The 25,236-nt window shown below is 36.2% G+C and overlaps 1 protein-coding gene across 14 annotated transcripts in view; it reads right to left on the bottom strand.

Annotated features, from left to right (window-relative positions):
- Positions 1-25,236, bottom strand: part of FOXP1 (forkhead box P1) — a 671,450-nt gene that overhangs the window by 611,907 nt on the left and 34,307 nt on the right. The window contains exon 1 of one of the 14 annotated variants that reach the window (XM_074198734.1): positions 12,560-20,491. The exons of the other annotated variants lie outside the window; for them this stretch is intronic. The gene's annotated coding sequence lies outside the window, so the exon portion shown is untranslated. Of the gene's footprint in view, positions 1-12,559; positions 20,492-25,236 lie in introns of those variants that run through there. 14 annotated transcript variants of the gene reach the window in all.

The following is a 25,236-nucleotide window of genomic DNA, read 5'->3' as shown; positions in this document are numbered from 1 at the left end:
AGGCTTGTGAACACTGCCAATGCTGCAGGGCCAAAGAAGGTACTAAGGCAAGGATTATTTCCTTTTCATTTTTTTTTCCTTCCACTGAAGCTTTGCATTCCACAGAATATAATTTAAGGAAAGCTGTTTTCTTCCCCACCCCCATTATTCTTCAAAAACTTTGACTCAGCAATGTACTACTAATGCAGCCACCAAACCCTGAAAACTCAGTGGCCACACAAATCGAAAGCCACACCCTGGAGGGCTGGCATCTTGTCTTCAATGGAAAACCCAAAGCCTCAAGTGCCCAGTGTGGAGCTCTAACAAGAGGCCTCTCCCTCTGTGGCTACTAGAAAGAATCCATCATCTGAGACGAGGAGTTCCGTGTGTGTGTGTGTGTGTGTGTGTGTGTGTGTGTGTGTGTGTACACTAATGTGTATATTAATGTGTGTGTACATACACACATTTTAAATTCAGTGTCAGCCTAGGTTTCCTTAAGAAGGTAGGAAGTCTTAAAAGCATGCCTACAAAAATAGCTTGCTCAGTAAAGCCCTTCTGGGTGAGCAGCTCCTCCCAAACCATGCTTCACTGTTCAGAGATGAGATCCAGAAAAGGTGGAGCATCTTTTTTACTTAATTTGGCAGCATGAGAAAAGAGCAGAGCTTGTCTCCAGGTTCTTATAAAGCCCCTCCCTTCTCTCCAACATAGGAAGAACATGCTGCCAGCCTGCAGCAATGTCACTAACCACGTGATGGCTACCAAGCCACTATTTAATAATTTTTAATTGTAAACTTTCATAGTTAGGGAAGCAAACACAATTAAGACACAAGTTGCTTCTGGAAAGAAATAGAAAAGAGACCTATTTAAGCAGTGTTGATTATAAGATGAAAGACAAGATTCAATTACACAATAATGTTGAACAAAATCTTTTATTGCTTTTCCTCCATTGTGGAAATAAGGAATATCACTTTCAATCTAATACTGAAAGTTCCAGAATTCAAAGCATAGAGGGGATTTGTAAAATAAAATAGGAACACTTTCAGTGAAATTATTTCAAAAGAGGTCATTTCATAGATTCATACAATTTAGAGCTGGAGGGGCAGCTTGGCAGTCAACAAATCCAATACCCTCACTTTACAGATGGCAGCAAGGTGCTATTTTACTGAATTTAAATCTGGTCTCAGACACTTACTTGCTGGGTGACCCTGGACAAGTTGCTTAACCTCATTTACCTCAGTTTCTTCATCTGAAAAATGAACTGGAGAAGGAAATGGCAAACCATGTCTGTGTCTTTGCCAAGAAAACTCCCAAATGGGGTCAAGAAGAGCCAAACATGATTAAAAACAACTGAATAATAACAATTATAACAGCAAATGATCATCCAGCCAATCTGAATCTGAATTCAGTCCTGTCTAATTCCAGACCCAGAACACTAGCTGCCTAAATTCATTGCTTTTTCTGCTATGTTACACTGCCTCAAGTCCAAGTCCCTTAAGTGCAAAATGAAGGTGAAAAATAAGGGGGGGGGGGGGATAATTTCTAATTTAGAATCACAGAGAGACAGAGATCAATACCTTGTCTAACTTTTAAAAGGGCAAATAAGGTCACAGAATTAGTGGCCATCACAGACAGAACTGGAACACAGATCTTTCTGTTGCTCCACAGAGCTCATTCCTCAGCCACACTCCTCAATGAGCATACAGCAGATGCTTAATAAATATTGGGTGAATCAGATCAACGCTACCAGCAGGTCTTGCTTAGCTTAAAGAGAGGTATCAACTGATCCTAAAAACCACATTTCTACAAGTAACTTCACATTGATTTCAGTCAAGATCTGTCATCCCAATACTCTAAAATCAGCATTCTCTTGGATAGGCTGGTGCCCACTCTCTCTGTTCAGGTGTCTTACAGGTCCAGTATACTAAACTGGGGGACCTGGGATGCTTGATTCATGTGCTTTATTTCCCATCTTTTACTGACAGAACTCAGGACAAAATAATTGTGAAATGTCCTATTTTTTTTAGGTTCTTGTGTTCTGTGCTAAGTAGATGATTCTAAGTAGTATCTAATTTAATGAAACCAGGCAATTCTTTAGGTTTTTTTTCCTCATCTCTGAAATTTCTACACCTACTTTCTTTCAACTTTCTCTTTAACTTTTAATTAATCAAAATATTTTACTATTTGCATTGAAGATTGGTTGAGAAATTAACCTGGAAGTCAGAAGATGTGAGTTCTAGGTCCAGTTTTGTTAATAATTTAGTGACCTTCAGAAAATATTACAACTTTTTTTTTGGGGGGGGGGGTTCTGCCTATCTCAAGGTTCTGCTCACTCTAGGCCATTCACTCAGCTGTCAAAGTGATTTTCCTAAAGTACAATCCTGCTTTTTTTAATTCCCCATTTTACTCCCCTTTTCCAATATATTCCAGTAGTCCCCATTTATCTCCAATGTCAAATATAAAATCCTGTGTTTGTTATTCAGAGCACCTCCCTTGCCTTTCCAGTCTTCTTAAACCTTACACCCCCCCCCCATCCATGCACTTTTTCTTTCTTTCTTTCTTTCTTTTTTTTTAGGTTTTTGAAAGGTAAATGGGGTTAAGCGGCTTGCCCAAGACCACACGGCTAGGTAATTATTAAGTGTCTGAGGCTAGATTTGAACTCAGGTACTCCTGACTCCAGGGTCAGTGTTCTATCCACTGAGCCACCTAGCTGCCCCCCCATCCATGCACTTTTCAGTGACAACATTCTCCTTCCAGTCCCTTTAACAAGGCAGTACATCAACATACTCCAGGAATTTTCATTAGCTGTTCCCAATTATTGGAATGTTTTCCCTCCTCATCTCTGCTTCTAGTTTCCTTCATGTCTGAGCTAAAACCCCAGCTTCTCTAGGAAAACCTTTTCCAATCCCTCATAATTCTATGGCTTTCCCTCTGTTATTTCCCATTTAGCCTTTAAATAGCTCTCCTTTATTAGATGGAGAGCTCTTTGAGAGTAAGGACTGTCTTATAACCTTTAGAAGTATCCCTACTTCCGTGCATGGTACCTGATGGAGGTTAAACACAATAAATATTTGGGGCTTTTGTTTTTGTTTTTAGTTTTTACAAGACAATAGGGTTAAGTGACTTGCCCAAGGCCACACACAACTAAGTAATTATTAAATGTCTAAGGCTGGATTTGAATTCAGGTCCTCCTGAGTCCAGGGCTGGTACTCTATCCACTGCACCACCTAACTGACCCTTAATAAATGTTTAATGACTGGCTCATTCTATCTCACAAGATTATTATGGAAAAATCACTTTGGAAATTGGAAACAGCTAGGTAAAGCATAATGAATTAGAGCATTCATTCCACCCTCTCTTTTCCTTCTTTCTCAATATTCTGAAGCACTCTGCAAATTAACTAATAATAATAATGGCAACACATTAGTGTCCCATTTTTGCCCCAACCCTCCTCTGTTGGTCTTGAAAACTATGGAGTTATATAGGCATGCCAATCTTTGCCATAATAGAAAGCTTTGAAAAGGAAATCTGGCCCTGAATTTTTGATTAACTATCTTTTTTTGTAATTAACCCTCTCTGGGCTTCAGATTTCTTAACTAAAAAATGAGATTTATTTAATTTTATGTAAATTATTTATTTTTATTATTATTATTATTTTATTATTACTTATTAATTTATTTACTTTATTTATTTGTTTGTTTATTTGTTATTTAAGAATCCTGCTGAGATTGCAAGAGAACACTATATTGGCAATGATAAAAATCTCAGTTCCTACCTCATACCTGAGGTCCTACCTCAGATATTACCAATAGAATGGCATATTCCTTTTTTTGGTTGTTGTTCCCTTTGGTCTTTATATTCCTGGTCTCTAATATAGCATATGACCAGTGCTTAATAAAACTATTCTGACTGAATGACCCTTTAAACTTCCTAAGCCTCAATTGTTTCATCTATATAATGGGGTAATAATAGTACCTGTTTTACCTACCTGTTGCGAGGATCAAAAGAAATAACACGTGCTATTTCTGTTTTGTAAAAGCTTAAAGCACAAAATAAATTCACAGTGATTATGACTGTGATGCTTATACGACCTCTCGAACATCCCAGAGTGTTGAGAAATATAATAAGTCAATGTCTACCTAGGATTGAAAAAAATAAAACAAAAAGATGGTAATGATTGGCATTGTGGGAGCAAAAACCTTGCAAAAGTCCAAAAATCTCAGTTAAATGCCAGAGGCGCTCCTATGTAAGGTCATTCATGATCTCATCCTCTCTATTTCCACTCATTCTAATCCTATCCCTTCTTTAAGGTGAAGCTCAAATGTCATCTCTCTTCAAAGCCCTCTATGACCATTATGGGCCAAAGCCTCCCCCAAACCCCTACAGTACTTTGGTTTGCCCACTATCAGGGCACAGATCACATATTTCCTTGGATTATAGTTGATGATTTAATCACCATCTATGCCTGTAGAATGCAACTCTTGAGAGCACAAGCTATTTCTGTTTTTTTCTTTATTGACCCCAAGGTCTGTCATAGTTGAATATAAATGAGTTAATCTTTTGACACCCCCCCAAATGTCTTCAGAACAATAGGTAAAAAAGAAATATTTGATGATTCAATCAATGATTTAACTAATTAAGATCTACAATACTTCTGTGATGTTGTTAAACACTATTATCATGTATGTTCTGCCAGCTGACATACAATCTGAGTTCAGGTGGATATTTGAACAGTTGAGCTTACTCCTGGGAAATACTTAGAGGATAAAGGTGACCAAGCAGTTAAGATCTACCTGTTCTTTGGCATATATGGGTCAGTTTTAGAATTCTCATAGATGAACCAAGTCATTAAAAGAGGTCCAACAAAAGTCAATTTTTGTCACATTAATTATTTCTCTTTTACCAAAGGTACACTAATTGACCAGCTGTATATTGATAGTAAAATACCATCAAACCTCTTGAACCTCAGTTTCCATACATATAAATTGAAAGAAATATTGACAACATCATGCAACGGTGCTGTGAAGAAACTATTTGGTAAATCTGAAATTGTAAAACTGTTTATCATCATCATCATCATCATCATCTTTCCTTTTTTCCATTCTTATATCTAAAAGGGTCCTAGAGATATGTCCTCCACACTAATTTCAAAGTGAAATTACTTTTCTGAAGTATTTGATGAGTCAGGGCATCATGCTTCAGGTAAGAGCTAGATCAGATAAACTCTGATTTCCTTCTAAACCTACAATGGATGCTGCACAGAACATGAGGTTTGAGGACCTAGATTCAAATCTCAGCTCTTAGACTCACTACCTGAGTGACCATGACTGAATCAATTCACCTCTGGTGTTTCCGTTTTCTTTTCTGTAAAACGGGATGGTTAGATTACATGACTTCTGAGGTCCTTTTCAATTCTGACCTTTGAGCTTATTCAATTAGTGATCATCTAGAAAGGAATCCATCAAGAACCAGCAATTATTCTATAGGGAGAATGGGGAGGGAGGGGGAGGGGGGAGAGAGAGAGAGAGAGAGAGAGAGAGAGAGAGAGAGAGAGAGAGAGAACGAACATTTATTAAGCATTTCCTGGTTGCTAAGCACTAGAAATAAAAATTCAAGCCAAAGGAAAGCTTGTCACCTACCCTCAAGGAGTTGACAATTCAAATGGAAGAAAGGAACACATCAAAGAAAGTTGAAAATGTGGGATAAGGAAAATTTTCAACTAAGCATGACAAGTGTGGACACTTCCCAAAATGGGGGTACTGAGGATAGAAGTCACCAACTGAAGGTGAAAGTCTTAGGGCTATCTAGCTAGCAGCAGACATGAATCAGAGTCAAAGTAAAATTGTCAGGAGCTATGTGAAATGCCCTCCTTTCACCTGGATACAGGGGATAAAAATACTAAAGAACTAGATTCTGGATTTCCTACCCCTTCCCAACTTTCCACTATCAATTATCTTAATCTTTAGAACCAATTAGGTTTGTGTTTTTTGTTTTGTTTTTGCAAGGCAATGGGGGACTTGCCCAAGGCCACATAGCTAGGTAATTAATTAAGTGTCTGAGGCCGAATTTGAACTCAGGTACTCCTGACTCCAGGGCCAGTGGTCTATCTACTGTGCCACCTAGCTGCCCCTAGAACCAATTACAAAGAGATTATAGACTTCTGGGATTCATTTTATGACACTAGAATCTGGAGCAGAGGAAATAAGGGCTCTGCATTTTGTCCTCTATTTTGCCCTGAAGTTAAGGTTACTTAGTCATCTCCTCTCAACTCAAGGTTCTGGTTATCTGCTTATCAAAACATCACTTGGTAAAACTCTCCATTACAGTACTTAATACAGTCCTTAACCTGCTTTGGACTGAAAGGGTTAAAGTTACAGTCTTTTTTTCTCAACCACATCATGAGTCATAAATAAGCATTTCAAAACCTTTTTTTTTCCCTTTTCCTTCTGCCTGGAAGAACACAGAATGGAAGGCTTCAAGAGGATACTCCTTCAATCTGAAGATCAGAAAATGTAAAGATATCTGAAGCCACTGAGCCCTGTCTTCTCAGAAAAGAATTCAATTCCTCATCAAGTATCTAAATTTTCCATCTCTTTGATATTATATGACAGAACCCACCACGATAAAGTAAGTAGGTGATGCCCTTGGAAACAAAAACACAGGAAAGAAAAACTACAACTTCTCTTCTCCTCAGAGTACCACAATTAATGAACATTATGACGACTATGTAAAGAAGTCATTTGAAAGTACTTACCAAGCCACTGCCTCTGCCATTTTCCTACCTGGGCCATCATGGGAAGGATGAGCATGCATCGAAGAAGATGTACAGAAGAGGTATGGCAAATAGATGGCTACTATAGGAAAAGCTGAATTATTATTTAATATTCTTTAATATCCTAACCAAGTTCTGGGTGCTAAACAAAAGAGAGTTAGGAAATGTCCTTTTATAAAGGGCTTCAATGTTGAATGACCAATAGACTGGGGAGGAAAAAAAGGGTAAAAGACAGATGATGACAGGAGTGATGTAGTATTCAGCTGAGCTGAATTTATTCCAGTTGTATTTGGGGTCATAAGATTGCTGAAGCAATGGTTTCCCAGAAGAAGTGAGTCATAAGGAAAATCTTCAAGGAAGGGAAGGTAGCTTTTTCCCCCAGATGAGATGTGGGAGGTTGTTCTAGCAATATGGAATAAAATGTGAGAAGAAAGAAAGTGGGAGTGACAAGTGAAAGGAGAAAGCAAACTAGTATAAGAAAGAAGACTGGAGTGTAAAGTTGTAGAATCTTGAAGTAATAATATTTTAAATTTAGATAGCAGCCTTTCAAAGTTAGCCAAGAACCTCCTCTCTAATTTCTTATTTAGCTGGGGCACCAACTCTGACCCTATTTTACAAGTAAGAAAACTGAGTTACATACAAAGGGGATCTACCTCTCCTAAATTTGTGTTGGTGCTTTGTTTTTTTTAAACTGAATTTAGAAATTCAAAAAAAATCTGTGAACTGGTTTAAGGGGAAAGGTCATGTGAGTTAGTACCTGGCAAAAGTTGGGATTGCATTGGTCAAATATTTGATTTGGTCTTCATGGACTTAACATCATCAGATAATTTTTTTTATTGTCTGACTTATCTGTTTTTGGCAATAAATCTGCCCTTAAATTTCTCATTTCAAGGAGCATTAAATATTCAATCTATATAACAAAAAGATCCTTGATATGCACCCACAACTAACCAACCATCATTCACCTTTCCTAGTCATTCCTATTTCCTATCTTTACAACAAAATTTCTCTAAACCAGGGAATTAGATATGCAAACATACAATCTCCTGAGGAGAAAAAGGAAGATCTGACCCTTTGGAAAACTATAGCAGTCCATTTCAATAGTTATATAAATGATTTGCATACAACTCTAGTAATAAAATCGGAAATGCAGATAGAAGGTGATACTGAGATAAAAGCACAAAAGCTTAAATAAGACTCTTTGGTTGAAACGTTAGCAAATAAGAAACTTGAAGCTAAAGTAGGAATTGCCGTAGTTATTGTTATCCTTCCTTAATTAAAAAAAACCAAACTAGTGCCAAGTTAATAAAACCTCTCCAGAAGACAGGAGGTGGGATGAAGGGCAGGGGTAGTTTAGAGAACAATGGAACCCGGGACAGGGCCTGGCTATGTTTGATAATTAGACTAGTTTTTCAGCCAAAGGAAAATTTGGAGTGTGAGTAGAGAAGCAAAAGGAGAGTTGTTCTAAATTCCAGCCTTCCTATTTTATAATGTCATCATATGGACGATTGCAACAGTAGTATATTCAATTTTTAGACATCTATTCAAAGGACGATATAAAGAGAACATGATCCAATCTATTTTGAAAAGGCAAAAGAGGAAAGTACCCCAGACCCCAATGTGGCTGGCACAGGGATCTCTAAAATGACCTAAAATATTCAAAGGTCATGCTAAAAACAATGGAAGTAAGGACATACCACCGAGGACAAATATAAAAGAAGGATATGGGACTGTAGGAATGGTTTGGAAAAAAATTAAACCTCATGAGCTGAGACTTGAGGAAGTTAGTAAGGCAAGAAAAAGGGGGGTGAGAAATTATTTTGAAAAGCTATAATGGGTAGAAAAACAATGAAGGAAGAGGTCCAATGCTGGGTTTTAGGGGTTAAGGGTAAGTATTATGCAAAGCTCAAGAAAATACAACAATATGATATGATAACCCAGAAAACTTGATGCAATTTTGGGCCAGGTTAACAGTCATATTGTAGTGGCTGATAGTAGGGAGGGTTCCACTTTACTGTTTTCTGGTCAGACTATCTAGGGTTCTGTGGATTTTTGATAACTGATAAGTTGACAAGGAAAGGAAAGAACTCAAAATGGTGAAAGGTCACAAGAACATTCTTTATAAGCATCAGCTGAAAGAACTGAAAATACTTATGCTGAGAAGAGAAGACTTAGTGGAAGATGGGATAACCACTCCTAAGGTCTTCCATAAAGGTAGATTTGATATTTTCTTCTTAGACTCAGATGGCAAAAACAGGAACAACAGCTAGAAAATATAGAGAGTCATATTTTGGCTTGAGGTGAACGAAAACATTCTGAAAACTACAACTGAATGAGGCATGCTGGGTTTCCCTCACAAAAGGATTTCAAGTGGAAGTGACCATTTGTGGGAGAAGATTACAGCAGGATTCTTTTGCAGTGTGGACTTAACTAATACCAAAGTTTATTCCAACCAAGATTCTGGGATGCTATTTACAATAGACTGAACAATGGTAAGTTAGCAGAGAAAATGTGGAATTACTCAACTCCTATTTGGTTTCTATATCAAGGAGAAACAGAACTCCAAACTAGAAAGAATAGGCAAAAGCTTAAGAGGTAATTGAAATCACAAATAAAAAAGAGATGTAATAAGAAAGTTGATTGACTTTAAAGAGTTTAAAGCATCTACCCTTGAAAAATTATACACCAAAGTATTACTGAATTACTTTCAATAGTAATCTTTAATAAACCCTAAATTTGGGCAAAGGGCAAAGAAAACTTAGAACTGATGAATGAAATCCCATAGAGAGGCAGACTTGGGCTTAACATAATGAAGGACATCTTAACACTGGATAAGGGAGAAGGAGAAATAAGAAAGCAGATTCTACAGAAGTGACTCCTAATAAAAAGTCTGTTAACTGATTACTAAAAATGTTGATTTGTGAAGCATTGACATAGGAAGTGGTGATTATCCTGAACCTGCATGAGTTCACTGGGTTTTGATAACACCAGACTAACCTCATTCTCTTTTTTATAGGGTTTTAAGACTAGTAGGTTGAAGGAATACCACAGATAAAGTATGTCTGGATTTTAACAAGTAATTAAGAAAGTTTCTCAAGAAATTTCTCAGAATGGAGATATAAACCAGATAACAGCACACCAGGGTGGAATAGAAACTGGTTAAATGACTGAACTAAAAGAATGTTTAGTAATAGATGGTAGAAGAAAATCTCCAGAACATATGATTCTAACCTTGACAGATCAGTCTTTATTATTTTATCATCGGTGATTTCAATGACGGTATACATAGTCTGAATTTCTTTGCAGATATTCCAAGGCTTAGAGGGAAAATCAATCAAAGGGTAACAAAATTATTCAAATAAATATTTTAGTGATCGAAAAGGATGAAATCAAAGATGAAATTTAATGGGTAAATGCAAAGTCCTGTATTTGGGTTCAAACAATCAATTGCACAAAGCTAGGAAAAGTGGGGAAGACAATAGTTCTTATCAATAAGGACTGGGAATATTGGTGGAATAAAAATATAAAGGCAATATGAGTCATCAGTGTGACATGGGTTCCCCAAAAACTTAATGTGTCTCTAGGAAGCATTAATAAAAGTATAGTATCCAGAGGAAAGGAGGCAATAATTTCACTGTACCCTTTTCTTAGTAATATATCCCAAAGTACTATATTTCATTCTGGACACCACATTTTAAGAAGAACATTGGCAGGCTGGCTATGACCAAAGGAGGGCAGCATGGATGACAAGGGAAACAAACACTATAGTAGCTATATTCAAGGATGTCAAAATATAATTAAATCCAAAAAAGGGGAAAATCTAAAGAACCTTGATCTCTGTTTTCATACATTTAAAGAGAATTCATAAGGAAGAGATAAATAGATTTTTGTTACTTGGTCACAGGAAGAAAACCTAGAACTGATGAATGAAATCCATAGAGAGGCAGACTTGGACTTAACATAATGAAGGACATCTTAACACTGGAACTGTCCAAAAATAATCAGCTTGAAAAGTAATGAGCCCCCAAACTGGATCTGTTCAAGCAGAGACTACATGAGAACTTGTTTGTGATTTTGGTAGAGGAAATTGATGCTTTGATTAAAGAATTGGGACTAAATTACTTTTTAAGTCCCTTCCAGTTCTGGATTGCACTGATTCTGTGAATTTTTTTTTCTTTACCAAAGCTGATCCACAGTCTAAATCCTTTACTCTCTTTCACATTGTAAATTTTCTCCTAGATGTCTAGCTATCTTGGAGATCAGGTTACAGTATGAAGGACAAAAGATAAAAACAATCTGCTTTGTTCCAGCTGGTCCTTCAGAACTAAGTCTAATGACTTGAAATTTGAGGAATGAAGCATGCTACCTTTTTTTTTGTACAAAAGATACAGTAAAACACCACAGAAACAAATATATTTCAAGAATCAGAGATGTGGAATTCTTAATTAACCAAAAATGCATCTTCAGATCAAACAGTAAAATAATAAAATAGTGAAATGCATTAATAAAAGAAATATAATTTAAATTATATATATATAATATAATAAAAATAATGAAACTTCAATTATTACCATATAAAAAGTTTGGAATATTCCCTTGTCTAAATGACACTTGATTATTCTAGCCTTAGTTCTACCAAAAGTTTCTGATGAAAACATTTTATAATACTGCAATCTTACTTAGCTTTTAAGAATCAAAGGTTAACACATGGTATTTGAATGTTACTATTCCTTAACTAATGTTTTTCATTTAGTTCTGCTAATTTTAGTTTTTATAAATTTGTTGCATTTGTCAATATTTCTTGTGCTCTATAACATTCATATAGCATAACTTTCCTGGCCATTCTCTAACTGAGAATTCTCTCTTGTAGCTATATTCAAGGAAGTCAGAATATAAGTAAATCTTAAAAAGAGAAAATACTATTTTACCCCTCAATAGATGCATTCTGATTAGGGGGGAAACTCCAAAGGGAGGGTCCAATACAAACAAAGGTTTTCAACATATAAAATTCAAGAAAACCCGTGTTCATGGAAAAAAAAATTCACTCCACTCGTTTATAGATCAAAATCATGGGATTGAAGCAGAAATACAGCCTTAGAAATTTACAAAATTGTTAAAATATGTACTTTTTATTCCATTAAAAAAACAACCCAGTTAATGTATTTCATATGGCACATAAAGTTTACAATACCTGCAGGAATATTTTCACTGGTTAAACCAGCACCACAGGTCTTTTTCAGCATTTAAGTATATTGCAATTCTGCCTTTTTATTAGCATTGTTGGTTGATGTTTTCACCCATTATAATAAGGTTTGGAGAACACAAAATAATCAACTATAAAAAGGAAGGCTGATTTTAAAGTGCAACTTTTAAAATGGGAAGGGTAGAAAGGAAAGCTTGGAAATCTGTTTGTTTTTTTTTTTTCTTTTTCCAGTTCCTATCTCGATGCCATTCGTGTAAACTCATTGTCTGGATGGGCCAAAGTGAAGCCAATGGGAAGGCTCTCCAATGCCTTCCCAAAGATGACTTCCATGCTGTTTCCATCAGCCTGCTGCAGCAGATGTTGGCTGTTAAACAGCACAGACGATACAGTTCATGACTTTTCCGAGACGGCTGTGGGCCACATCTGCAGTTGATGAAATAGAGTGCCGGAGTGTGGCAGACAGAAAAAGAAAGTGTGAGGGAAACAGAGCCAGGCGAGGCCAAATGAATTGTCTTCGAGGCTGGACTAAAAATAGCAGAAGGCTCCCACTTAGCCCATGTCTGCATCCACCCTCGGAGTGGATGCCCTGCTCCCAGAGGATGGCTCACCTCTGGGGGAGCCAGGCCATCACTGGCTCTTCCTGAGCAGGGTTTGAGCCGGGGAGAAGAGGAGAGCATCCCGGAAGCCGGGTGGGCGCTCTCCCGGAGCAGGATTCTCCGACTGCGGCAGTCTCTCCTCCATCCTCGCTAACTGGGCTGAAATCCAAGTTCATCTGGGCCCCGGAGAAAGGGAATGAATGCTTGTGTTTAGACCGCACAATACTGACATAACATTAACAGATTTACATATGCAAAACTGTGAAGCAACAGGCATTCCCCCTCCATTGACCCACAGCTTGTAGTGGCTGCCGAGTTATTCCCTGCTTAGGTTCTGTAACCAAGTAGGCGTCATGTGAATACCATCTGGGTACCACTTATTGAAAACTGGCACTCTTTCTGTAATAGGCAAGCTGGCAATAAGAGGGAAGGGAATAAATTGCATCATTTAGTTAACATCCACTTGCCTTTGCGGCTGTTAAAAACCCATGACTGAATAATAATTTGGTTATTTCTTTTGCCAGAGACTGCTGTCAGCCAAATTGTACTACGTATGCTACAAAAGTCAACTTGCAAACTTTCCACTTTGAAATAAATTAAGACGTATCGGGGACAAACGGGTAGTAGCCTAAAGAATTCGGCAAGGGTGTTTTAAGTGGTGTGATGTTGAAATGCGCTTGAGAAGGGTTAGATCTTTTGGGTGTATGAGCCACTGAGTTCCAACAAACCATCAATGGGCAGGAGAAATTCACTAGGAGGAGTTTGTTACAAACACACATCTTTCTAACTCCTGTTTGCTGGCCAACATGGATAATGAATAGATAAAGAAAACTGATGCAGAAATATCAAGTCTTTCACCACCACTGGCCATATACTCCCAGGAGGTCCAAGACAGAAAGCAAAGTGACAAAATATTCATTGCCAAAACTTTTTTTTGCAATGGACAAAAAAATAGGTACTCATTAATTAGAGAATGAGCAGAAGAATTGTGACAGATGAATGTTGTGGAGCACGAGAAATCCTAATGAACACAAAAAATCCATAAAAACACTGCACACTAAAGTTAGCAGAACCAAGAGAAGATTGTCATAATGACTACTAACATTAAGATTTACATAGTAAAATTCAATAACCACTCTCAGTGCCAACAAACAAATAAATACTCCTCTCAATAAAAAGGTGAGAGAAGGCAGAAGCAAACTACTGAATTCAATATTAAGTTGATCATTTCTTTGGTCCATTTGACCTATTTGTTTTTCTTTGCTACAAAGAAGGGCCAAGTGAATTTATTCAAAATGACTGATGAGTTATCGACAAAAGAGGAAATGAAAAAATGAAAATTCAAAAAATGAACAAGTAAAAACACAGTGTCCTATGGTCATGCAGTCCCTGATTACATATCAGGTAGGCAAACAGGTCCTAAATATTACTACACACTAGTAGCAGAATGTAAGCTCCTTGAGTGTGGATCTATATCATTTTTGTCTTTCTACCTCCAGCTATAGTACAGTACCTGCCAAAGAGGAGGAGACATTAATAAATGCTTGTTGAATGAATAATTAAATATCCTGATTCTGGGATCAAATCATGAAATTATAATATTTCTACAATATTTAACATTTTACACAATTGCTTTCAAATAACTTTAATAAAAATAGAGGCAGAAACCCTAGCTAGTGGCCAATTAGAATAAAAGCAAGCTCTATCTTCAATGCAAAAAAAGAAAAAAATGAAATGGGTTCACTTTTAAATTGGTTTTCACATGTTTATAAGAAACAAAACTATGTTTTTTAAACCTAGTTGTAAAAGGAATATAAGTATTCTTGATCACTGATATTTGATACAATTGAGTTCAACATACATTGGTTGAATCACTCCTAGGTGGAAGGTTCTGTGATAGAAATTTCAGGGGACAGAGGTTTATTCAACAAGGTTCCTGATTTCAAGAAATATGCAGCAATCTTCCTAAATGATAAGGAATCATCACCTTGGGATAATACCTATTTAATATTAGATAGTGACTAGCTTCCATAAAGAAGAAAGGTAAGGCTACATTCCCATCTTCTTTACACAATCAAGGACCACCATTTCCAGAACAACATTCAGCTTGGTCTTCACTTTCAGTGCTTAAGAAGCCCCTCTCAAGGAATCTTTCAAAATACAAACATCATTTCAAGCAATTTGTATTAAATGAAACCCTGAATATATGAGGCAGGGCTCTTGTTCCATGAACATGATAGGATGGAATCATATGACACTACAGAATCTAACTTTAGCATGTAGGAATAAGATGATGATGATGATGATGATGATGATGATGATGATGATGGATGATGATGGGGGGGGGGTTAATACTCAAAAAAGACCATGACATCAGGAAGGTGATGCCATGACAAGCACTTGATTTGGATTGGAGGGAGGTGATGCTGTGCTAAGTCACCAGTCTCACTTTCTCCTCCAGAACCATCTGGGTCCAGTGGTAAGATATGAACCAGAACAACTGGGAATGACCCAGGATGGTAGGCAATCAGGGTTAAGTGACTTGCTCAAGGTCACACAACTAGTAAGTGTCTGAGGCTGAGATTTGAACTTAGGTCCTCCAGACTTCAGAGTCAGTGCTCTACCCATTATGCAATCTCTCTGCCCTTATAAGGTAAAAACATATGATTTCATTGGTATAAAGATAGGGAAAAGGATTCCATACCAGTGGCAAGAGAAAGGAGATCTTAGGCCAGCTCTCCATCCACCACATCCTACTACTCCAAACTTTGGAGATGGAGGACAGAAAGGAGTAAGAGAATTATCTTTGTATTTGCACACCTGTACTATATTTAGGTAAAAGCCTAGTAATAATACCTATTTTCAGCATCATTATCAAGGAAAAACAAGAGATTTGAATTTTTGCATTTAGCATCCCCTGCTTTGCATTTGTATCCTTACTGTGTTCTAACTGGTGTGCTGTTAGGATCAGATGAAGAAGAATCTCAATTTGCCCTCTACAGACAAAAGTAGGGATGATTTAAGTCTGACCCACAGAAAGTGAAAAATGAAAATAAATGAGAAATTGTTTCCAAAATACATCACCTCAAGAGAACAGCTGGTTGGTGCAGTTGCTAGAGCACCTGCTCTGGAATCAGGAGAACCTGAGTTCAAATTCAGCCTCAGACACTTACTAGCTGTGTGACCCTGGGCAAGTCATTTAATCATGATTGGCACAAGAAAAATTAATCATCCCTGTTGTGTAACTGAATTAAAAAAACAACAATACTTATTTCTTTTGTTAATTTTTAAACATTTTTATTAATTTTATAATTAACCTTTCATGGAATAGCAGGAAGAGCCAAAAGTAAGTTCAGGAAGGTCAAGACCTAAAGCTGTCACTCTACATAAGTGACCCTGGAAAAGTCATTTAACCTCCTTAAATATGAAATAACTGGGTTCAACTTGATAACTCTAAAATCACTCTCAGATATTATATTTATTTAACAAATACTTATTGAATTAATTAACAAGATTCTATTAAGCTAAAAAAAGGTCAAAATTATATCATAAGAACTTAATTCTTAAAAACCTTTAAATAAAAATTGAACTCCATCCTAGAAATATAAATCTAGCTTAGAAATCATTTGGAAATGCACGTAAGGGGCGGCTAGGTGGCGCAGTGGATAAAGCACCAGCCTTGGAGTCAGGAGTTACCTGGGTTCAAATCCGGTCTCAGACACTTAATAACTACCTAGCTGTGTGGCCTTGGGCAAGCCACTTAACCCCATTTGCCTTGCAAAAAAACTAAAAAAAAGGAAAAAAAAGAAATGCACATAAAATCTGAAAACACAAATTATTTGAAAAAAATGTGTATTAATTCATTACAAAAATTACAAGTATTAAGAAATATCAATGCTTCTTTGAGGACGAACAGTATAATTAGATTAAATTTGTCTTGAGAAAACATCTATCTCCCATGATATTGCATATTACCTTGAAATTGTTTAAAATTCCAAAAGGTCCCAATTTATTTCAAGATTTATAATTTCTATGTATTACTTGCTAAGTTAAAGTCCAATAGTTTAAAAGAAGCTCAAATAATTTATAAAGCTATTTCCATTAAAAGTGGAACTACAATGTAGGCAACAGAATACACCAAAAAAAAAACCCCAACCAAAAAAACCCTCAGTCTTGAAACTAAAAATCAATCCATCACAATTCTATGCTAAGAGAAATTTAGAAAAGATGTCATTACTACAACATGAACATTAGGAGGACTCCTCAACAATGTAGAAAGAACCTGATGGAGTCACTAGGCTAATGGGGTTTCTTTATTGAGTACCTCTACCTATTGTCTTGTAAATCTCACAGGTAGCTCTCATGCCTGGTTAAGAGTCTGAGTCTGGCATCCCTCTGGGGGGGGAGGGGGAGGAATCCTAACTCAGATTTCTTGGCCTAAATCCCTAAAGTGGGTGGGGTAAGACTACACATGCTCTTTTGGCCATTGTTTATCTTCTTTCATCGTGGACCACACCCAAGGTTGTTTACCATTCAAGTTTGTTTACATCCTGTAGATCTGGGTCTACCAGTCTGGGCACATGCAATAATACTGTGAACTCCTAAAGGATGAAAATAGTCCCCCTCTGAGATTACTTCCCTTCTGTGAAGTTTCTTATCCATCCCTGGGTACAAACCAGTACCCATTTTTATATGCCTCTTAAAACTCTCAAATCTCTATTTTCACTCTTAAAAATCAAGCATTCCTACAATTTAAAATTTTGAAGTGACCAATGGTCATCTAGTACAAGCCCTGTTCTTTCCTCCAGCTCCTCAAGACCTTGCACCTGAACAATTACAAAAACCTTCTCTTTGGACTCCCTGTTGTAGATCTTTCTTCACTGGAAACCACTTTCCACAGAACTGCCAAGGTCCTTTGCCTAAAATGGAAGTGTCATCATGTGGGCCCTCCACTCAATAAACTCCAATAAGTCCCTTTCACCTTTAGGAGCAAATACAAATCCCAGTCTTTGTAGACTTTCTCCAACATATCATCCCAACTTCCTACTCCATGTCTTTTCACTGGCTGGCATCCACTCTTGAATACTCTTTCTTCTTCCCTCCACTTCTTGTTTTATCTGACTCATTATTATCCACCTCAAATTCTACTTCTTCAGGGGGCTTTTCTGGGTACCCCCAATCTTTCCCTGTAAAGCTACCATGTTGTTTCATTAGAAGGTGAACTCCATGAGGTCAGTGACTGTCTTCTTCTTTGTAAGACAAGCTTAGCATATAGTAAGCATTTAATAACTACTTTTCAATTGATTGATTCAACTAGACATCAAAAATCTTAATTTTTTTTACCAGTGAACCACAGTATAAATTTTCATTTCAGTCAATACTGCCTCTGTTCTTACTGAAACATCAGCATTAATCATTAGTTAATCTTAAAACTGGGATTTTTTTCAACATAGGTATAGCACATCATTTAACTATAACTAATAATAAATTTCTTTCAATATCAGACATACATTTGTGCTTATCTACTCCCACTTTCTCATCTGTAACCCTTTATAAGCAAAAGTAAAACTAATGACTGAGAATTGTAAGATGGAATAAGGAAGAAACGCCTAGTCCATATAAGAATTCAACACATAACCTTGGCCTCAAGAAACTTGCCAACCTAATGATAATGTTAGTCAGCAATATTTGGGCAATCTTGGAAAGAATCAACGGTTTGCTCATCAACTGACATTAGCAAAATAAAATTCACACTCTGAAAGTATTAATAATTTCAGGTCCTTATTTGCCCTTACTGACAAAGTTGCACATTTATGTTTTCTTTTGGTTCAGACATAAGCAAAGTTTGAAATTCCACCATAATATATATACATTTTAATCATGGCAGACAAAGATGTAAAAGTCACATGTCTCTCAATTGCCTTCCTTTTCTCTAGTATCACTTAGAATGAAATACAGAATTAAAGAATTTCAGAAATGGAAAGGATCTAGACAACCACTGTAACTTTTTTTTAACTTTACAAACAAGGGAGGGAGGTGGGGAAGGAAGAAAGGAGAGAAGGGAGAGAGAGAGACAGAGACAGAGACAGAGAGAGAGAGAATAGAGAGAACAGCAGCAAGATACTAAAGATACTAACCTTTTGTTATAAAGGGCAAATGACTTAATCAGGAAAAGCTGATGACTAGCCTCTGGCACGTGGTGAAGTGAGCATCACGGGACCCTTTTCCCAAAGAACCAAGTCAAGAAGTGGAACCTCTACCACTTGATGTGGTGAGGGAAGAACCTGAGTTTTTTCCACACGTAGATCATGGCACCTTGCTTTCCCATTTTAAAACATGCTCACTCACCAGGGGCTGAAGGAGCTAAAGTCCCAAGGCCCATCTTTAATAGGCTTCCTGGATAGCAATATTCTCTGCTGCCTGCCAAGTCATTGCCGCCTACTCACTATATGGGTAATGTTTAATGATGGTAATTTATACTACAAGGAGCTACACAGAGTCACTAATGGTTCCAAGCACTGGCTTGTTCCTTTAGCTTTCATCTGAAAAAAAAATTAAAAGATCCATTTTCAGCATTAACTCCAGAATAAAGGGAAAAAATAAATAATTTCTTGGTCTAAAGACAAAGATAATTACAAAACTGAGACAGAACACTTGCAGTTAAATTCTAACACAAGAGTCTTTGCTTTCAGTTTTCAGGAAAATATCTCCTATCAAAGGAAAAAAGGTCCATGTAGAAACAAAGACATCTGGACTTTACATAAAGTAAAAATTATAGGTTTCCAGGACAATTATGCAAGACTATACTCTCAAGCTGTTAGACTATACTCATTATTTTCAGTCTGACACTACAAAAGATCCTGACTCCTTCAATCCATCAGGAAACTAGAAACATCAAAAGTATTGGAAATGTTAGCACTTTAAAAAAAGAATTCTAAGAAATCATGGATTTGGACTTAGAGGACCTGTATTCAAATCCAGATTCTGATAACTGTGTGACTCTGGTAAATCATTTTACTTCCTAATCTGGATATACTTGCTCATCAATGAAATAAGAAGATTAAACTAGCTCATATCGTCCAGCTCAAAGTTTTTTATTATATAATCTTAAACTGTAAAATTCTCCATACTTTGAATAATAACCTTTAGACAATAGGTGTTTAATATATAATTATAATTTTAATTTAATTGAAAGTAAGTACCAAAGGATTCTTTCAATATGTTCTTTCAAATGTAGTATAGATGGCATGCTTAGCAATTTAGCATAGTATAACAAAGAGCATATTAGACTTAGATAGAAGAAGACCAGTGTTCAGCTTCTACTTCTAATGATTAATTGCCTATGACTTTTTTGAGACAAAGGCAAGTAATTGCCTAAGCCATATCCACCAAGTCTCAGGTTGGGTAGGACAAGTTCCCACATCAAGAGTTCCCTACTTTGATCAAACCACAGTATTTACCACATTTGAATATTTGAACATGGGTTGTGATATGATGAAGTACCCTAAACTGGTAAGAACTGAGAATCCTTATCCTAATGAAACTTAAGGAGCAGCCTCAGAGAAACTCATGAGAAAGAGTTGGATTAGAATTCTCCAGCTTGACTCTGGAGGGCAGAAGAGGAACCACTGAGTGAAAGTTGCAAAAAGGCAAATGTAGATTTGGTGTTAAACTGATTAGAAAGCATTTATGAAATGCCTACCATGTTCCAGACACCATTGGGTGATGGAAATATAGAAATAAAGGGAAAGGAATGGAATGGAAAAGTAGAAAAGGAGAGAAAAAGGAAATAAAGGACAGAGGAAAAGGAAGAGGAAGGCAAAGGGGATGGGAGAGAAACAAGAAGAAAAGGAAATGACTTTATGACTTTATGTTATATCAGGGTAGACTATATATATATACATATATATATAAATATATATACATATACATATGTATATACATATACAAATGTATATACATATACACATATACATATACACACACACACACACACATATAAACAAATACTAATAGAAAGTACAACTAGCATTTGGGGGAATTTACAAAGGCACTGTGGAGAAAGTAATAATATAGCTTTGTCTTGAAAGAAGAAAGAGAATCTATAAGGTTGGGTTGAGGAAAGAGTGAATTCCAGGCATGGTGACAGTTTTAAGGATAGTAGAAAACATAAAAGAAAAGAAATACACAAAAAAAGAAATATAAATCCCTAGTATAGAGTAATAAGTGGAGGTGTGGCAAGGGTAGGGCCAACAATATGTACATTCGAGTATTCTCCTAGAAATACCAGTCCAACATCTTGTTGGGTGGCTCTTATGGTAACCAATGATTATGACCGTATACCTGGTCATTTATATCAGGGAATCAAGGAAAAGATGTAGAAGGAGTGCACACTTCCCCTTTGTAATTCAAAGGTCATATTGATGACCTTGAATCTGGAGTCAGGGGAAGGGTAAAGGTTGCCTAATGACACAAAAATATGCAAAATTACTTTTGACACAATTACAGAATAATCTACTTAATATATAATTTGTGGCTTATCTGTAGCAAATCTTTAAACTCTAGCTCTCTCTGGTGGGGTCAGGAGAGATGGTACATCTATTCTACTTCCAATTCCTTTTAAATATTATTACCTTAAGAATATTTAAAGAATAATAAATAATGAATTACCGGTATGCAAGACACTATACTACAACATGCAGTAAGGAGACAAGCAAGTCAGAGGTTTTCTCAAAAGTGTGCGATTTCTCAAAAATGTGTATTATTTTATTATACCCAGGGCAATAATGAATCAGAAAAAAAGGTTTATTAGTTTGGGGTAGGGGGAAGGGAGATCAGAAAATGGAAAGACATCCTGGGGTAGAGAATCTTTGAGCAAAAGAATATCTCAAAAGTCATCTTGTATAGCTCCCATTCAATGCAGGACTTTTTTCTATCATATCCCAGACAGGTGTTCCATTTTGCTACTGTCTGAATACTTGGAGTAAAGTCAAATAGCCCCCAAAATTAATTTTACTGCTGCATAACTCTAATTGTTAGAAAGTTCTTTCTATTATAAAACTGAAATCTATCCCCTTGTAACTTCAACAAATTCCTTCCCTCTAGATGATGTTTCTGCAGATATTTTAGTTAATGATTACATCTCCCCTTCCCCCATCTCATTTTGCTAAGCAAAAGATCTGTCTCTTTAAATGGAATCTTCATTATTTAATTTCAGCATTCAGTCTGAACTTTTAGAAGCTTGGTTTGACCAGAAGAACATTGTATACCCTAACAACAACATAATCAGGGACAATTTGGGGGTATCCACAATGGAGAATACTATCTGTATCCAAAGAAAGAATTGTGGAGTTTGAACTAAGATTAAAGATATTACCTTCAATTTTTTAAGAAAAAGGTTGTCTTATGTACTATATAATTTTTTATCTCTAATATTTTATTTTTTCCTCAAGGTTATGATTTTTCTCTCAACACATTCAATTTTGTACCAATGTATAGCATGGAAATAATATAAAGATTATCAGACTGCCTTCTGTGGAGGGAGGAGGGAAGGGGGGAAGGTGTAAAATTCAAAACCTTACCAAAAATAATAGGTAGAAACTGCTATTGCATATAATTGGAAAACAAATAAAATATTTATACATATAAAAAAAGTTTGGTTGAAAAACAATGATGGCCAGAAATTAGCATGATGTGTCTGAGTCTGAGAAAGATATGATGAATTATCATCCGTAAGCCCAAGTGTCACAACTGCTCCCCTCTCATCAATGTGGTAAATCAAAAATAATTCTATTTGAGTAGACTTGACCAAGAGGCAGCATGACAGCAGAGTCATGAATTTGGATCTGGAAGATCTAAAGTTGAGATCCACTGTGTGACTTCTTGATTGTGCAACACTAAACAAACCTCTTCAATCTCTCCAAGCTTGAGCTTTCTCATCTGCAAAATGAAGTTGGAATGCTTGGCTCACAGGGCTGTTGTGAGGGACATATTAAAGCATCTCTCTCCAAAAAGGGTCATCATCATTAGTGAAAGGTTAGCCTGGAATGCAACTAGAAAGATGGTCTCAGGTTCAAGGGAGACCTCATTTCAAATCTGGTTTCTGACACATATTGGCCATGCCTCCCAGGCATTCCTCTAAGACCAGAAGTTAGAGAGGAGTAACTGGACTGGAGTATAATGAGAGCTCCTCACCTCTACCAAGTAAGTCAAAGATCTGGTTTTTAAAAAAAAGTAAAAACACTCATTCATGACTAAAGCAATTCTCAGGATGCAAAATGATACACTTATAATCATCTTTTAACAAAACAGAAAAAAAAGATTAATGAATTACAATTTTAAAAATCAGAAAACCAACAAATGAACCTAAAACAAGCACAAAGAGGAACTATTAAACAATCAAGGGGAAATAGATAAAACAAAAAATAAAAATGATAAAAGCTGGCTTTTTTGAAAACACTAATAAACCTGATAAAGCTTTAGCTAAACAAATTTAAAAGAAAAACAAAAATCAAATCAATGAAATAACAAATGAGCTAGGTAAAATCATAGCAAAACCATAAAAAATAAAAAGAATAATCAAAACACATTATGGACAATTACATGCTAACAAAACTGAGAACATTGAAGAAAAATATCTTCCAAAACACAAAATACGCAAAATACCTAAAACACAAAAACTATCAGAAGGCCAGTTAGAGATCTTAATCCAATCTCAGAAAAAGAAATAGTATTAGCTTTAAAAAGAACTACATAGAATATGGGGTGGGGGTAGAGAGAAGAGACTCTGGACCTAATGAATTCACAGGAGAATTCTATTAAACATTCTTAGAACAGTTAGTACTCATAGTTCAAAAATTATACTTAAAAAATGGAGAAAGAACCCTACCAGGACCCTTTTATGGGCCAAATTTAGCCCTAATATCTAAAAGCCTGAAAAAGACATAAAACACAGAAAGAAAACTCTTTGCCAATACCATTAATAAATATTGACTCTAAAATTGTAAGCAAAATCCTATCACATTACAATGATTTATCTAAGAAATCATTAGCATTAAGTGGAATTTATACCAGGGATTTAACATTAAAAAAAGCAATAAAATTTATAAAAAGGGAAATACCCACATTTTTCCTCAAACTTATCTAACCATTCTAGAGAACAATTTGGAACTATGCTCAAAGTGTTATAAAATTGCAGATACCCTCTGACACAGCAAAACCATTACTAATTAGATCAGTATCCTAAAAAGATCAAAAAGGAAAATGAACTAAATGAACATAAATACTCAGATAAGCTCTTTTTGTAGTAGCAAAGAAATAGAAATTGAGAATTTTTCTATCAATTGAGAATTGGTTAAAAAATCTATAGTAACTGAGGGGCAGCTAGGTTGGCGCAGTGGATAGAGTTCCAGCCCTGGAGTCAAGAGGACCTGAGTTCAAATCTGCCCTCAGACTCTTAATAATTACCTAGCTGTGTGGCCTTGGGCAAGCCACTTAACCCCATCACCTAGTCAAAAAAAAATCTATAGTAATTGATGCTGAAAGAAAACAACTGTGCTTTAAGAAATGATGAGCAGGATAGTTTCAGAAAAATATCTAAATAAATTGATGCAAAGTAAAGGGAACAGAACCAGGAGAACAAAATATACAGTAAAAGTAATATTGTAAGGAAGATCAACTGTGAATGTTGCTCAACTGCTTTTATCAAGACAATGATCCAAGATAATTCCAAAGGACTCAGGATGAAAAATATTCCACTTCCAGAGAGAGAACTGATGAACTTGAAGTACAGATTGAAGTATACTTTCTTCACTTTCTTCCTTTCTTTTTTTTGTTTTTTTGGCAACATGAATAATAAGGATATATGCTTTCCATGATTTTAAATACAGCTGATATCACATTGCTTGCAATCTCAATGAGTTGGGGAGGGCTAAAGGGAGGGATAGAATTTGGAAATCAAAAATATTTTTAAGAATGCTAAAAATAGGGGGCAGCTAGGTGGCGCAGTGGATAGAGCATTGGCCCTGGAGTCAGGAGGATCTGAGTTCAAATGCGACCTCACCTAGCTATGTGGCCTTGGGCAAGCCACTTAACCCCATTGCCTTGCAAGAAAAAAAAAGAAGAATGCTAAAATAAAAGAAAAGTTCTGTTGATGGTTTTTTCCTCTCTAAAAAGATCCTATTTGTCATATAAGGTGACTGGGGAAGAAAATTATAGAAAATATATGGGAAACTATGGTAATATAAGAAAAAATCAAGAATTAAAAAAATAGAAAGAAAATTGCTAGTGAAGAGTGATGGACCTGGAATCAGGAAGATCCAAGTTCAAATTTAGGCTCAGACATCGATTTATGTAACCCTAGGTAAGTTACTTATCTTCTGTGTCTTAGGATAAATATGGCACCTCCCTGCAAAGCTTGTTATGAGGATTAAATGAGATATTTATAAAGCTTTCACAAATAGTACAGTGATATATAAATGCTAGCATTCTTCTTATTGGTTATAGATTAAAGAGCTATGTACACGTCATTATTATCATCATCATTATTATTATTATATACTCCCTATGACTCTGGGAAAAGTGACTGAACTCCTCAGTGTTCTAAGTCTATAATTTCCAGAGAAGTTGCTGACTGTATTGGTAGAGGGATTTTACTCACTTGGGTATTCCCTAAACTCCATAAAACTATA

Source organism: Macrotis lagotis, chromosome 8, assembly GCF_037893015.1.
Source record: "Macrotis lagotis isolate mMagLag1 chromosome 8, bilby.v1.9.chrom.fasta, whole genome shotgun sequence".
Lineage (NCBI taxonomy): Eukaryota > Metazoa > Chordata > Mammalia > Peramelemorphia > Peramelidae > Macrotis > Macrotis lagotis.
The sequence above is the reverse complement of the archived record's forward strand: the minus strand, read 5'-3'. Positions and strand labels throughout refer to the sequence as shown.